General features: G+C 42.2%; 1 pseudogene; it reads left to right on the top strand.

The window, feature by feature from the left end:
- Positions 1 to 3,550: 3,550 nt before the first annotated feature.
- Positions 3,551 to 9,923, top strand: LOC129738698 (ubiquitin-conjugating enzyme E2 Q2-like; annotated as a pseudogene).
- The last annotated feature ends 2,303 nt before the right edge of the window (positions 9,924 to 12,226 follow it).

Below are 12,226 nucleotides of genomic sequence, written 5' to 3' on the forward strand. Positions count from 1 at the left end.
TTAGACTACGACAATTCCACTGTAGAACAGTGATATCTCCGACCTCTCGGCGTAAATTAGCCATCGAGAGAGATAAACACTGAAAGAAGGGGCCAGGTTTGCATCAATTGCTTCAAAAATGTCTTTGCCAAGGGGAGCATTGCGAAAACAATGTCTCTTATGGATTCAGATACGTTGAAAAACGATAATATTCCATTTACTATATCAGTTAGCTTGAAAATTCCCGCTTGGGAGGTTGGTTCTCCCGAAACTACGTTGGATATTGGAGACTTCGAAGATCCTGCCACTTCTGGTTTACTCTGGGGTACAAATTTCATGGGGAATCCAGGAGGGCCTGTTTTGGCATTTCTCGAACTTGATGGTTTTTGTCTATTATTTATTGTAGAGCTAACTGAGGGTATTTTTTCCGGAACTTTGGGGGTTTTAGGAGCAGGTTTTGCCCGTTTCCGGGAGTTTCCAACGAAGATAACTGGTCTATCCTGATCAGTGGAATCAGTGTCTTCACTGTCAACTGACAGCACTGAGAAGATGTTACTGCATTGGGGTTGGGTCGGAGGCGCCGCGCTCTTTAAAATTGCGGCATAGGAACGTTTTGACCGTTCCTTCAAAGAGCGCCTTTGTTTATCCCAGCGGCTCTTGAATGCCTCGCACAGGGAGATATCATGGGGTGAGCCCCCGCAATAGACACATTTCTGCTCTATTGCTGAGCACGCTCCTTCCCCATGAGTCTCCCCACAGTTGGGACAACGCGTCTTGTTGTAGCAGTGGGACGCTGTGTGTCCCAATTTTATGCAATTTTTACATTGCATCGGTCGAGGCACAAAGAGCCGCACAGGAAGCCTCAAAACTCCGTCAATCAAGACGTAGTTAGGGAGGGCGGTACCTGCGAAGGTAACACGAAATGAGGCTGAAGGAGTGTACCTTTTATCTCCATTAACGACGGTGGTAGTTCTGAGTTGGCGACAATCCAAGATTTCAACCGAAGTCGAATCAAGGCTCTTGAACTTACCAACGCCGTTGGATTTAATGTACTCCTCCTTGAGACTCATCTCTGTGATCACGCCCTCGATCTCTACGTCTCGAGAGGGGATGTAAACACGGTACTCAAGGTTAATGAAATTGCTGGCTACAATTTCATTTGCGGCTTTCCGGTCAGCCACAACAACGCGCAGCTTGTTCGGACGTACTTTAGTAATACTAGATACAGAGGGCCACCTCGCCAGATCTTTGGTGATCTGTACCACATTTAGTTGCTTACCATTTACTTTGGGCCGGATGAAAACCACCCAAGGTCCAGTGAGAGATGAGCCCTCTGTGTATTTTCGGAGCCGGGTTCTTCCACTCTTAACCGAGGGCGATGAAGAATTACCACCCACCTGAGAATGGATCGCATTTGAGGGACCAGCATCATCTGTATCCTCCAAATGCTCTTCATTCTCGTAGGTTGAATTCTCATCGTCCTCGGTTGAGGCGTTTAACCCCCCGCCTTCGTCCATTTTTATCAACGGAGACACTAGTGTCTTCCGTTTTCAAAATTTGAACGAAGCACTGAAAATTCAAAATATAATAGTGAAAATGATAGGGTAGGAAAAGAGAAAAAAAAAGAAGTTACAAACTTGTTTCTTAATTCGAAAACGACGATTTCCTTCAGTGTCTGCGATGGTCCAAATATCTAACGTCAACAATGGCCGACCGCCACGTGGTTTTCTTTCGATCGGATGTCCGTCCGTCCGTACTGCCTGTCCGCCTTGATCAGGACGTAGATGGTCAACAATTGTGGTCACCAGGATGAGTTGGTTCCCCGACAACGGCAATCAAAGTCCGAATTATTCGGGCTTCCAATAAGATCCAACCGGCGCTGCGGGAGATTTTATTCGGATGTATCCGGCTGCTGGTAAGGAATAATCCTTTTCCAATCGGTGTAATATTGCACCCACGGTTTTATTGTAGTCGCACTTCAAAAATAAACTTTGAAACCACTCTTTCGACGAAATTGTTTTTTTTTTCACTAGCAGCGATAAAAACGCGACCGCCTTCGGCGAGTGATGCCAAACCAATACCTTCTGATTGCAGAAATCGTACGCAAATAATCCAAAGCGTTTGTTTTGGAAAGAAATATCTCGCGGTTATTCAATTTTATGCATTGGATCGTTTCTTGGCTAGAAATGATCGTGAGTCATTATTTTTTAGTGATTTCAGTTTATTATCGTCAGAGAAATAACCGAATACCTGAAAACTAATAATTTTTAAACTATTTTCATTTCTGAGTGTAGATTCTACGAAGAAAACAAGTGGATAATTTTGTGAATGTATTGGTGGAGGAAGAGCTTCATATCACATCTACGTGAACATTGAGTGAATGCAACCCCGCATAATTAAAAACAGTTGGGGATATAGTACTAACTATTAACTTAATATATTGGTAGCAGTACCAGTATGAAATATCTTCCAAGTATCATTTCATTATACATGTTCAAAATTTTATTACCTCAATAAATTATGACAGGATCGTATCAGTGACAGTGACAATATGATATATGATTTAGTAAGTATAGTATAATAAGAGAATAAAAATTTGCAACCTTTGAATATTGTCTCTGGACCTTATCCAGGACTCTAACAGTGTACGACAAAGTTTCCTTATATTTTCTTAGCATTAGACATTAAATTAAAAAAAAAACAACATTGACAACATTGTATGAGTTAGACAAGTCGTTATCATTTCACCTCTTGCGGATAATAACTAATATTGTTATTTTAAGATGTAGTTGTGAGCTTATGCATTTTTTCGCTCTTGGGTTCAGCATCTGCTAATTTTCACTTCACTTCGTTAAAATTTGTGTCGGCAACCCCACGCCAGGTTCGGAACTGAAAACTATACCAATGTAAGTGAAAGTTAATTGTTTGATTATTGAAATCTACGTATTTTTATAATGAATTGGACGCTTTATAAAAATAAGCTAAAGTCCCGAATAGCAAAGACCATGGTTTTAAAATAACCGAACAATGATTTTTAATTTAACTGTTAACTTCATCGTAGTATCTAAATATCTGCCAACCACATTTAATTATGAAATCACCATAAATTTTTAAGTCACCGTGAAGTATATAGTTAATTCGAAATATTTCATAGTTGACGAAAATGACAGATACACGGTATAACAATAATTTTATTGTAATTATTATTGTTACAGCGTACTTCATGGTAAAATGTAAATCCGAACCAAAACGAACAATGGTAAACTTTTGGTTATTTTACACACTTTTAATTGATCGTGTATATATTTTTCACTGCGCGCCATTTTGGCAAAAGTTTTCGCGTTAATTTGTTTTAGTGGGGGCTAAGTGAAGTAGACAATGTGCAACTCGAGACCCCATACACCCAACCTTCGGGTAGTGGTCATATCACCTCTTGTCTGCAACTCCGATTCTCTACCTCCCCGTGGTACTAGCTGGGGTGCGAGCAACCTTAGCGGAGATCGGGTACCCAACCCCGGTGGATGCTTTGGTCGCATGCAGAATGAGTTAGGGGTGTAACGGACCTGAGGCCAATTCCCACGCAAAGTAGGTTTGCAAAAGGTTATTGGCCAGGGTACCAAGAAGCGAACACTGCTACTCATCAGCTTTGTTTTTTTATTCAACTTTGTCAGCAAGAACTCGAGTGGGTCCGGGGCCCAGAAAAGTTCTTGTTGGCAAGTCAATTGAAGAAAAAACAGGTGTTGACTGAGTAGCCAAAAAGAGATATAGAAAGAGAATGAACTTAGTTCTGTTCAGAATGAACTTAGTTCATTTCTTTTTAAGGGTATATATAAGAATCAATTACGATTAATAAAAAGGAGAGTTGTGAAACGAACTAAAACGCGATCGTTTACTTCGATGACCGCTCCGCTACATTATGGTGACAGCGGAAAAGTCACAGCAGTGGCGGTACGCGTTTTTTTCTGACTGGTGCCTAAAACCAACAAAAAAAAATAGTATTCGGAATCGTTTGCCGGTGTTTGCAATTAATTGCATCGCGTTGTTGAATTAAAGTTGTGATTTTTAATTCGTAACGATAAGTCGATCGCTTCGAATATCCCAGAAAAAAAAGATTATTAAGTGCGTTCGAGTCGGACCGTGTGGTTTTTGGGGAAAGCTGATAACGATTTTGTTAATTAAGCCAGCTTGAGAAGATATCCTAAATTTGATGGGAAAAAGTGAGACTCTATAAGGCTGCAGTTAAAATCGATAGAGTCAAGAAAAATTCTGAAATATTCAACGAATAAACCGAGTTGGAAATTGTGATTTTAAGTGAAAGCTAATAACGATTTTGACTGTGTTAATAAAGCCAGCAACAGGAAAAGTGCATCGTAGTCGGTCGACGCGATCGGTCCGTTGTAGATTGGAGTCGGTTCAGGTGTTGTGTTACGTGTGTTTTTTCTGCTAGAACTCGGCATTGCAGACACCTGTGTGTTGTGGGGTCTTCCGTTATCAAGATCAACACCGCTGTGCATGCGTGTAAAGAGAGTGATAAGAACCAGAATAAACATCATCTGTCGTGGAGTTTATGATGAGGTGGTGGGACCAGCAACTGGCTAATGTTTGGAATTAAATTTGTCTCGAGGGGATTGATTGTAGAAAAAAAAAAAACATCTTTCTCGGTTCTATGTGCCAAGTAGAAAAAAGAGAAGAATCGTGAGATCAGATCGATGTAGACATCGTTGTGTGCGCATCAGAGCCAAAAGCTACTCCAGAGAGTACCTGAAGCAAGCCATCACACTCTAAAAGGCACTGTTCTTCTAACTATAAAACAAGTGGTCAAGCAGAAAAGGCGGCTTTAGTCCCGGACAGTAAGTCTACTTAAGAAAAAAAAAAAAAAGTTACAAACCTACCAAAAACCATCAAAATGAGTTCGGAAAAAAATGAAATTGAAACCGTTGCCGCCGGAGAAGAAAAGACCACCAAGGAAACCAAGGAAGCGACGAAAGGTGTCAAGCGGCCGGTCGAGGAGAAAGCCACAAAATTAAAAAAGGTGAAAAAAGACGAAGGCGAAGACGATGGGGGCGAGTTTGACTCCAACGAGGAGGAAGACCTCGATGGCGAAGACGAAGAAGACGGTGAGGGTGAAGACGAGGAGGATGGCGAGGAGGAGAATGAGGATGCGTAAAATTGTAAGAAAAAACCCCTTAACAAAAAAAAATTGTATGCTAAAAAAACGCTTCAGAGTGACAGTGAAAAAATCCTATAAGTCTCCTTAGTTATTGGATAATTGGCCAGATATTTTATAAGGCTCCACACAGCACCGAAAAAACCAAAGATCAGAAAGCGACGAAACGAATTTTAACATTTCCCAGCAACTAGACGCATTTATAGTGAGAGCACACGACGCTTCCATTTTCATTTCATTTTTAAGGTTATGTTACCAATCGGCGGCGCTGTCCCTCCATTTTTATTTTCTTCGTTCACAAATCACGAAGCTCACACAGCAGGGCCCTCGTTAGTTTCAAAACCAAAAATTTTTGACAAAGTTTCGTCCATTAAACGATTATTCCCCTTTTATAAAGGGGTAGTGAATTTGGTTTTATAGATCATGCAAATATGTATATTGTGCGCATAAGAATGAAAAAAAAAATAATCGGAGCCCTAGAAAATGTCCTCCCAATTTCCGCGCAAAAATCAACAATTGTATGTAAAGACACTGTAAAGACTGTAAACGTGTAAATGAAGAAAATACTTTGTGTAGCTTGTCTGTGGAATGGAATGAATGGATCAATAAATGCACTCATTCAAAACATTACAAACTAAGTGGACTGTATTATAACTTCAAACAACTTAGACTAAATTACAATTACAAACTATGGTCCCTTTTCGACCTCTGACTATGGCCATGCTGGCCTCTGACTTGGCTCCAAAAGCCGCTGACTTTGTTACCGTGGTCCGTCTCCGATGGTGGTTGGCTGGGAAAAGAGCCCGATTCAAGGATCGACGGTGGCTCGATCCTTCGGAAAAAAAACCTCTTCGTGTCCGAGGAAAACCGATGATTTTGGCGCGCATTACCGCCGTTAATGCGCGCAGCATCGCCATGTTGCTACTGGGTCATTTCGCATCTTAGGGTGGTTCATGGTGACCTGTTCGTTCCAAAGCAGGTTGAATTAACCAAGATTTAACAAAAGTATGAAAAAAATATAGAACAGTGGACTACAATCTGATATATTGAAACAACAAGGGATAAATGATAATGATTATCCTTCGGCTGTGGATTTTTTTTTTGTTTTTTTTTGTTTCTAATATAGTCGTTTTACCATCTTTATGGCATTCGCGACTTTATCAACGTTATAGTTGGCGGATCGTTATGGAAAAACTTATCCGAAAAACGAACATACTGAAAATCGAAGAAACACTGACGAATTCAAAATAGAACTGACAAAATACGGAACATTTAATAAGTACTGGAATAAGTATGAAATGAAATGAAATATGAATGAAGAAAAAAAATAAACAAGATTGACAAATGCGTGCAATCTAGAATGAATGATAAAAACAAGGGATCGCGACCTAGAATGAATGATGAAAACAAGCATGATAGAGACATGAATTCAATGATTGAATGGCATTTTTAATGGCAAATCGCTTTAAAGGTGACAATAAATTAATTTCATAATTATAAACCAGACAAGACTCGAAAAAAATGGATCAATGACTCAACGACATAAATCAACTATCAAAGCTATTTGCCTTTTCCTCTATTCTGTTAACCAGAGCACTTTAACGATAAAAACATGTACTTGATAGCAATGACCATCCGTTATAATTCGGTGGCTATACAGCCTACAGTTAGTTTAACAATAATGTGTTTATCAATTTTTTTATTATAAATTTTGAATAGACCGAAGAACTGGAAAACAGGGATAAATTCTTATCACCTTAAGGGCTGTATACCACAATAAGAATTAAAAGCGCAAAAAGAAAACAAAATGAATAAAATTGGAGAAAACAAAAGACACTCCAAAAATAAATAAAAGTGGAGAAAACCAAAGACACTCCCAAAATAAATAAACTTGAAGAAAACGAAAGACACTCCAAAAATAAATAAACTTGGAGAAAACGGAAGACACTCCAAAAATATATAAACGTGGAGAAAACAAAAGATGCTCTCAAAATAATTAAACTTGGAGAAAACTTAAGACACTCCAAATAAAAAAATTAAACAACTAGGAGAAGACAAATGACACTCTTATATTAAACTAAATTGGAGGAAACATAGGACAATAGCAATGAATTCATGAAGAAACTCAGGACACTTCTCGAAGAAAAAACTTGAAAATTTTAAATTGACAAACAAGAAATCAAAGACAAATGCATAATGAAACAAGGAATAATAACATAAGAAAAAAAAATATCCATTTGATTCCACTTATATAATCCCATCCCATATGTATCTTAAGGTAAGGCCAGGCATATGATCGCCAGGCATTGACCCAGAATGAAAAAAAAAAAACATTATTGTGAAGTTGCTGCATTCTTGGCGCGACGTAAGAGGTTTCAAATTTCAGAACGTTGTCGTTCACACGTTTTGATGACAACGTGTGTCACTGCCTTCGTAGGAATATCATTGTGCGATATAACAAAAAGTGAAGGTTTCATTTTTTTTTTACATCCGCATCCAAGAACATTATGATTGTTTGTTTGCGAAATAGACTGATTGTTTTTTTCAAATGCCTTTTAGAATGATGAAAATATTTTTTTTTGAGATTTAAGATGACCCTTTCTGAAAGTAACTATCATACAAGAAACAAACTGTTTAGAGATAGTGCAATTATTTGTTTAAATTGAAATTTAGATATGGATTTTAAAATTCTTATATTCGGTTATTTAAAAGAAAACCAAATGAGTATATTCACAGACGATATGGAACCATCCTGCCGAGGTGGAACTGACCCCCAACCGATTTCAACCTGAGGGGCGAAGGGGGAGGAAACCGCAGCCAACCTTTGGAACAACATCAACAACAACACCAACAACAACACCAGCACCACTGAAAAAAAAAAATACCACTGCTACCACAATTTAAAAAAAAATAAAAAATAAAAAAAAAAAAAAAAGGATGCGAAAAAAAAATTACTCGCAAAAAAGAACAAAAAGCACCATAAGTTGAAAAAAAAAGATGCGAAAAAAAAAATTATGACTCGCAAGAAGAAAAATAAAACACACAACAAAAAGATGCGAAAAAAAAATACTAAATCGCCCACTACTAACCCCATTAAACTACTAACACAACATCGATAAATAGGGAAACAGATATTAGGCTAAAGAATTTGCTAGAGGTTAGGTCAAAGAATTTTATTGAAATATATCTAGAATATTTTCTTTTCACGAACACTTACATTGAATAGGAATTAGGAATTAGGGAAACCGCTGAAGAAGACCAAAATGCTGTCGATGACGCCATCAACATCCGAAAGTATGGAGCCATCTCGGGAATTAACGAGAACAAGAAGGAAATCAACGAGGGGAAGAAACTATACTGGGCCAATGGACGAAGCTGAAGAACGGAGGGAGCGAAAAAGCTAAATCGGAAAATGGGCATGGAAACGAAAAAAAAAACAGAGAGGGTGACGTCGAGCGAAAGCGATCAGGACAGCGAAGGCGAGGAGGATCTGGAAATGCACGGGGTATAGCCAAGAAATACGAAATAAAAGTAGAACATCTAGCAACTCTAGAAAGACTAAGTCGAAGTCAACGACAAGATTATCTGAACGGATCATTCTCAGGTTCGGTACAGGCGACCGATCGGTTGATGAAGGAACTACGGGACATCTACCGGTCTGATTCGTGCAAGAGCAACATATACTCGATAGAGCTGGTCAACGTTTCGATTTACGAGTGGAACATACGGCTGATGTCGGTCGACCCGGACCGCCCGTTGCACAACGATCTTGTCCTGCTGAAGAAGAAGGAGGGACAAGGACAGCATCCTGCTCAACATCACCTTGAAGGAGAGGCATCTTTTCGAGCCACTGTGCGTTCGGGTCGTTCATTCGGTGGTTACGTACTGGTGGGTGGTGAAATCTGTATGGAGTGGTTTACGGAACAAGGCTGAAGTTCAGTATACACGGTCGAGGCGATTATAATGCAGAAAGCGGCCACTCTAGTCAAGGGTACAGCCCGAATACAATTTGGTGTGACCAAGAATCATTCATAGGGCCAGGACAGCTTGGCGCGTGCACAGCAGAGTTTCAAATCGTTGGTCCAAATCCACAAGAAGAACGGCTGGTTCACTCCGCCAAAGGAGGACAGATAAAAGCAAATTGAACGGGGCTAAGCAGCTGCAATCGGAACAGCAGTAAACCAGCACACTATCCTAATCTTTACAGTAGCAAACAGCGACCGGAAGCACAGAGACAACAGCCATAGCAGATAAGCCCCAGCCAACACACAGATTGGGAAAAATAACAAGGCAGCAACAGGAACGATATAAAGGATGACTCAGCAATTCAGTTAACTACACCGCAAGCTTGGAGTTCAACCAAGGTCGGCATTTTGGATCTTCAATTAGCTAGATAAAAGTTAGATTCCTGCACTCCCCTGTTTTGAAGCTATACTCTTCTAGAATAGCTTCAAACTCAGATAGTAGGGGGAGATGTAACGGACCTGAGGCCAATTCCCACGCAAAGTAGGTTTGCAAAAGGTTATTGGCCAGGGTACCAAGAAGCGAACACTGCTACTCATCAGCTTTGTTTTTTTATTCAACTTTGTCAGCAAGAACTCGAGTGGGTCCGGGGCCCAGAAAAGTTCTTGTTGGCAAGTCAATTGAAGAAAAAACAGGTGTTGACTGAGTAGCCAAAAAGAGATATAGAAAGAGAATGAACTTAGTTCTGTTCAGAATGAACTTAGTTCATTTCTTTTTAAGGGTATATATAAGAATCAATTACGATTAATAAAAAGGAGAGTTATAAAACGAACTCAAAGGTGGTAATATATTAGATGACCGCTCCTTAAACGTTGGCCGGTTATCGCTCCGCTACAGGGGGCTTCGCACGCGTCTGTTCTCCATGTTAGGGGCGGCGTGCGGAGTGCAACAACGTCCTGGTGGTGTTCGGGACCCAAAACAGCAACATCACGACGGTCCTCCTGCGAGATAGTGGGGTTAGCTGCGGGCCTTGCGAGCCTGTGACTACTAAAAAACATAAGCAACGAATAACGAACAACAAATTTCGGATGGAAATCGGCAAAGACCCACGCGACGAAAAGGGACTAGCGATTGGAAACTTGGAACATGGAACTGCCGATCTCTAAATTTTGTGGGCAGTACCCACGTGCTCTCCAACGAATTGAAGAGCCGCAAATTCGACATCGTAGCGCTGCAGGAGGTATGCTGGAAGGGCTCCACGGTACGAACGTATCCAGATGGTCGTGCCATCTACCAGAGCTGCGGCAACACACACGAGCTTGGAACAGCTTTTATAGTGATGGGAAAGATGCAAAAGCGCGTGATCGGGTGGTGGCCGATCAACTCACGAATGTGCCGGTTGAGAATCAAGGGCCGGTTCTTCAACATCAGCATCATCAACGTGCACAGCCCTCACCTCGGAAGTACCGGTGACGACAAAGACGAATTCTACGCGCAGCTGGAGCGTGAATACGACCGTTGCCCAAAACATGATATCAAGATCGTCATCGGGGATTTCAATGCTCAGGTCGGCCAGGAGGAGGAATTTAAACCGACAATTGGAAGGTTCAGCGCGCACCAGCTGACCAACGAAAACGGCCTCAGACTCATTGATTTCGCCGCCTCCAAACGAATGGCCGTACGTAGTACCTTTTTTCAGCACCGCCTCCCACACAAGTACACCTGGAGATCACCGTACCAAACTCAATCACAGATCGACCACGTTTTGATAGACAGCCGGCACTTCTCAGACATCATCGACGTCAGATCCTGTCGGGGCGCCAACATCGAGTCGGACCATTATCTGGTGATGGTGAAGATGCGCCCAAAACTCTCCGTAGTGAACAACACGCGAAACCGGCGCCCGCCTCGGTTAAATATCGCGCGACTGAAGCAACCTGAGGTCGCGGCAGACTACGCGCAATCGGTCGAAGCAGCGCTGCCGGCAGAGGGCGAGCTTGACGAAGCCCCTCTCGAGGACTGTTGGGCCGTTGGGATGCTGCGGAGAACGTCATCGGTTATGTGGAGCGATCTCGACGGAACGACTGGTTCGACGAGGAGTGTAGGAGGGTGATGGACGAAGAGAATGCCGCGCGGGCGGCAGTAGTGCAAAGAGGCACCCGTCGAAATGTGGAAAATCACCGACAGCGGAAGAGGCAGCGAGTTCGACTTTTCCAGGAGAAAAAGCGCCGCCTGGAGGAGGAGGAGCTCGAGGAGCTGGAGCAGCTGCATCGTTCCCAAGAAACACGAAAGTTCTATCAGAAACTCAACGCATCCCGCAAAGGCTTCGTGCCGCAAGCCGAAATGTGCCGGGATAAGGACGGGGGTATCCTGACGGACAATCGTGAGGTGATCAAAAGGTGGAAGCAGCACTTCGATGAACACCTGAACGGCGCACATGCAGGAGATCAAGACGGTGGGGGAAGGTATATCGCCGGCGTAGCCAACGACGAAGAGGAGCCACTCCCAACGATGAGTGAAGTTAAGGAAGCCATTCGCCAGCTGAATAGAAACAAGTCGGCTGGGAAGGATGGCATCGCAGCTGAACTCATCAAAATGGGCCCGGACAGGTTGGCCGATTGCCTACACCGGTTGATAATCCGGATCTGGGACATAGAACAGCTACCGGAGGAGTGGAAGGAAGGGGTAATATGCCCCATCTACAAGAAGGGCGACAAATTGGACTGTGAGAACTACCGAGCGATCACTGTCCTCAATGCCGCCTACAAAGTGTTGTCCCGAATCCTACTCCGCCGCCTCACGCCACAAGCAAACAGATTCGTGGGAAGTCATCAGGCCGGCTTCATGGAGGGACGGTCTACGACGGACCAGATATTCACATTACGGCAAATCCTCCAAAAATGCCGTGAACACCAAGTCCCTACGCATCATCTATTCATCGACTTCAAAGCCGCATACGACACGATCGACCGTAACGAGCTATGGAAAATCATGGACGAGAACGGCTTTTCCGGGAAGCTGATCAGACTGATCAAGGCGACGATGGATGGAACGCAGTGCTATGTGCGGATTTCGGGTGAATTGTCGAGTTCATTCGAATCGCGCAGGGGGCTTCGA

Source organism: Uranotaenia lowii, chromosome 1 (genome assembly GCF_029784155.1).
Source record: "Uranotaenia lowii strain MFRU-FL chromosome 1, ASM2978415v1, whole genome shotgun sequence".
Classification (NCBI taxonomy): domain Eukaryota; kingdom Metazoa; phylum Arthropoda; class Insecta; order Diptera; family Culicidae; genus Uranotaenia; species Uranotaenia lowii.